Source organism: Salvia splendens, chromosome 1 (assembly GCF_004379255.2).
Source record: "Salvia splendens isolate huo1 chromosome 1, SspV2, whole genome shotgun sequence".
Taxonomy (NCBI): Eukaryota; Viridiplantae; Streptophyta; class Magnoliopsida; order Lamiales; family Lamiaceae; genus Salvia; species Salvia splendens.
The window spans coordinates 15,522,162-15,527,327 of record NC_056032.1 but is presented as its reverse complement, the minus strand read 5'-3'; the positions used below and the strand labels follow the sequence as shown (position 1 = coordinate 15,527,327).

Genomic DNA, 5,166 nt, shown 5'->3' with positions numbered 1-5,166 from the left:
TTGCGGATCATATTCATCATCCACTCAAAGCTTTTCTCTTTAGGGACCCTCTTCTTCCTCTTGGGTGGATATGGTGGAGGAGGAATGTGATCAGGGAAGTTAAACTTACTTTTGGGATCTTGTGCCGGACTTATCGTCATCTTTTTCTGTAGTTCCATTTCCACTTTCTGCTTTCCCTTCTCTTCTGCTGACAACCTTTCACTTACTTCGAATTCTACACCATGTTCCTTGCTGCCGGATGCATCCTGTTCTTGACTATGTTGGGGGCCCTGCACCAACGCGGGACTTCCCTTACATGCCTCGTCCGCCCCTGCGTGCGAGGAATGCAAGCCTAACATCTCATCCGCCCCTGCGTGTGAGATGCTGGAAGTACCTTGGCTGTCCATTATTGGTGTCGAATCCAACTCACGACCACTTCTCAAAACCACTGCCTTACACTGTTCATTGCCTCTCGGATTGGGCGCTGTTTTACTTGGAATGGTATTAGGAATCCTCGTGTGCGATGTCGTGGCAAGCTGTCCAATTTGGGTCTCAAGATTTCTCATTGTCGCCTCCATCTGTCCAAACTTTTCCACTGTTCTTTCCTTGAAATTCTCATTCTCCTTTTGACTCTTAGTCATAAAAGAGAAGATCTGACCCAATTGATCTTCAACTGATGGCTTCTTCTCAAAACCCGGAGGTTGAGTATTGTTCCTCCATTGATTACTCGAGGTGTTGCCAGGACCAGCTTGATTCCAGTGTGTTTGTTGAGGCCTCCAATTCTGCTGATTGTTGTATTGATTGCCTTGGTTGAACCCTTGACGATTGTTACCAATGTAGTTCACGTCCTCCACTGGTGGTCCTTGAAGACTTGGGCATTGATCCGTATGATGTCCTCCTTGGCACAACCCACACTTCATCACAGTCACTGCTTGAGGTTGAGGAGTCAGTTGAAGAGATTTAACTGCCTTTGTCATTGAAGACATTTGTGTGCTTATATCCGCCAATTGAGCCTCAATGGCTGTCACTCTTTCCGCATCTTTGGTAGCACCAAATGTATCTCCTACCTTCTCAGCTGCTCTTCTTGGATTATGCCAATTCCTTTGATTATTGGCCAACCTTTGAAACAAGGCTCTCACTTCATCATGTGTTAGATCATCCAAGTTCCCATTCGAGCCTGCCGTGATTAATCCCGTGCCTTCATTGTTGAGCCCCTTGTAGAACTTCAAAAGGTCATGCCCCGGAGCTAAACCGTGACTTGGGCATTTCCTTAGCATCTCTGTGAATCTCTTCCATGCTTCTGCGAAAGACTCATCATACTTCTGTCGGAATGAGGTGATCTCCTCTCTCAACTTCTCGATCTTCATTGGAGAGTTGTATTCCAAAAGGAACAATGTCTTCAGCTCTTGGAATGTTGCTATGTTGTAGCCCGGTAATGAATCATACCATGCTCTTGCTTTCTCCCTCAACGAGAATGGAAATAGGGCCCTCTTAATTCGATGATGCTCCACATTTGGAGGTCTATGAGAGTTTGTCAGCTCATAAAAGGCATTGAGGTGGCTCACCGGATCTTCCTCATCTCTACCATGGAAGAGATTTCCTCCATTCACCAAACTAATGTAGTGAGGTGGAATGTTGACGTTGTCATTTGCGTAGGCAAACTCCCCCGGGTACTCAATTCCCAATCTAAGAGTGTCACCAAACCTTCCCACGGGTGGTGGAACCTCATTGTTGTTTTCTGCCATTGATTCAGTATCCGACTCTTGATCTCTTTCTGCACTTAACCCAAAGAGTGAGTTATTTCTGATTGGACTTGGATAGTCCGGAAAGATCTCAGTTGCTGGACCTCTAAACCTTCCCCTTCTTTGATAACAGAGTAGTCCAAACGGTGGTGTACCCTGTGACCTTGTGTGCATTCACTATATTTTTTTTTCCTGCGCAACAGAAAATACACCAAACACAACACAATATATTTCCTATTACCGAAAGCGAGACCTCTCGACAACTTCGGGGTAAGTCCTATAAAACGTGTGTGCTTTAGTGAAAAACTAAACTATCTAACCTAAACTAAGTTAGAAAAAAGTCACCTTAAAAATATACTCCTTCGTCTTCAAGTCCAGACGTGGTAGATGGCTATCACCTCCAAAGAAAACGAAATGAGTACCTACACAAAACAAAGAAAGATCAAATAAAACTAAACACAAATAAACAACTAGACGTTAAACAATCTATTGCCTTCCCCGGCAACGGCGCCAAAACTTGATGTGTAATTTTCGAGTTATTACAAATGGATAATATAGCACTCAAGTTAAATTGTTTAACCCAAATATTACCACTTCGCTGCAAGATTACAGCTTCGTGTGTAGTAATTTAAGGTGTCGATCCATAGGGAATGAAAGATTATTTAACTCTAGAAACTTAAAAAGATGTAACATAAAGGTTTGATTTTTGAGTTTGAAAGTTGTTGACAAACTAACTAAACGATTAACTATTGATGGATTTCTCAAATGGAAAGACACGTCACTCCAAGTTGCTCAATAGACTTGAATCATTCTACTTACATCAAAAACACATATTTTGGGATTAATTAATCAACCTAATCGCTTGCACTGAACATGTTTGCGACGTATAGTTCACAGTCAGCTGAACACTTGTTCCATGAACTAACTTTCGAAGAAATTAAATTCCTGCGGAAGCGTGGGAATAAAAGATCATCTAATATATAAACTTACCTAATCTGTTATCAAATTATCCTCTAAACAAATCAAATTCAACAACACATCAATTGATTAGTCCATCCAAGTCTATGTTAAAGAGACAATAAACAAGGATTAAACATCTATAACGATAGAGGCCTCTAAAGAGATAGAAACTAACATTAAACACATCAACGATGTCAAAACGTGAATTCAAAGGTGTAGATAGATTCAAACAAGTCTAAATCACAACTTGGAGCAACATTGAGAGTTTAGCCTAAACACATGGTAAATATCACAATAAAAACCATAGGAAGCTTGCTCACGTTGAGTGGAATTGAAATTTGGAGACGGATAGTCGGAGTGTTGGCCGGAATTCTTCCTCATCTTCTTCCTCCTCTCTTTCTTTCTTTTCTTTTCTCTGTCTTTTTTTTCTTCGTGTCCCTTCGTCCCCTGCTCTTTCTTTCTTTTTGATTCATTAAACTGCCTCAAATAAACTGCTAATTGCAGCTGGAGGACCAAACGCCCGACCGGGCGAAATTAGAAGAGATAATCGCCCAACCGGGAGAAAGGCTACTAGAGGTATCGTGGAAAACGCCCGACCGGGCGTTTTTGTGATGTCAGAACGCCCGACCAGGCAAATTCTCTGGACTCCAAATGCCTTCCGCCATTCACCCGGCCGGGTGTTTTGAGTCTGGAAATTCACCCGGCCGGGTGTTCCTTCTGCCTTCTCAGCTGTGCATTTCCGACGAACTTTCAGCTTCTAACACCCAAAACTACACTCAAAGCACGACTTGATGAGTTACAATTAACATAAAAATGTTTAGTCTATGGGGGAAAGTATAGAACATATGCTTCGCATCACTCACTTATGGTGGAACGAAGGGAATAGTTTTAAACAACTTTAGAATTTAATCTCGTCCATGTGGGTTCAATATCTTTTGTACTACATTGCACATCTATATACTTGAAGAAGTAGTACTTTTTGGGATTTAATATTGGTTATGTGAATCTAATTACACCCTAAAAATCACAACATGGGTAGGGGTGCTGAACAGAGAGGGGTATGCATTGCGGCACTCCTGGCCGAATCCCAAGGTTTTTTATTTTTTAAATTTTAAATTAAATTTCTCCCTCTGTCCCATAAATATAGTTACATTTTTTCCATTTTGGTCCGGCCCACAAATTAGCCCTTTCTATATTAAGTAAGTTTTTCTCTCTTATGAGTGGAGCTCATTCTCCATTAACAATACTCCAACAGTCCAACTACCTTTTCTTTCTATCTGTCTCTTAATTTACGATTTCACATTAAACTCATGTATTTCCCAAAGTCTCTATTATTATAGGATAGAATAATTAATAACTTTTTATTAAAGAATAATTTTTTAATTAAAATATCAAAATTTAAATCACCTTCTCCGTCCATGATTACAAGTCCACATTTGACGTGGCACGGATTTTAAGAAATATAGTAAAAAATGGGTGAAAAAGGTTAGTGGAAGGTGGGTCCTACTTTCATAAATTAGTGTTAAAATGAAATGTGAATGAAATAAAATTAGAGTAATGTGGGGTCCACTACCAAAACGTCCGGTACTCCCTCCGTCCCACCATAAGCGAGGCACTTCATTTTTGCACTCGTTTTGGAGAAATAATATAAAATAGTTAAAGTAGAGATAATGTAAAATGAGAGAGATGATATTGAGAAGAGTCTTATCTGCATTATGCTATCTCTTACTTTACATTTTATCCACTTTCATTATTTTATATTTTTCCAAAATGAGTGCGAAAATGAAGCATCTCGCTTATGGTGGGACGGAGAGAGTACAAAGTAAATGTGACTTTTATTGGTAGACAGACTAAAATGGAAAATGAGACATTTATTGGTGGATGGGGAAAGTATAACTTTCGGAGTACAAGAAATATACTCCCTCCGTCTGTGCTAAAGGAGGCATTTCTTTTTGGTACTAGATTTAAGAAAATGGAATTTTGAAAGTAAACTAGAGAGTGAATAAAGTAAGAGGGTTAATAAAGTAGAGAGAAAAAAGTAAAAGAGAGAAGCCAAAAATGAAAAGAACTCATTTATATATCTTAAAACATCCCAAAAAGGAATATGAATCACTTAGCAACTCAGACATGCGATGTTTTTGGAAATTTAATTATGCAAACTTTTGGTATTTGTATAAGTTTCGAAATCTATATGATACCAACACATTATGGAAATTTAATTATGCAAACTTTTGGTATTTGTAAGTTTCGAAATCTATATGATACCAACACATTAACTCTAACCCTAAATATTAATAGAGTTATTTTATTGTTTATATATAGTGCTATTTAAACTGAATGATGCTTTAAAAAATGAAATATTAGAGTAGGGGTATTGGGAGAGATACGAAGAGACGTATATTAATATGTATGAGGTTGTTGAAGTTGTAGTGTGCCACAAACATTGAAGGGAATAATGATGTGGCAAATGAATGAAAGGTATAAA

The 5,166-nt window shown here is 39.0% G+C and overlaps 1 non-coding gene across 1 annotated transcript; it reads left to right on the top strand.

Annotated features, from left to right (window-relative positions):
- Window positions 1-1,227: 1,227 nt before the first annotated feature.
- Window positions 1,228-1,334, top strand: LOC121758023. Its single transcript, XR_006041307.1, has one exon. It is a non-coding gene; the product is annotated as a small nucleolar RNA R71 (small nucleolar RNA).
- Window positions 1,335-5,166: the final 3,832 nt, after the last annotated feature.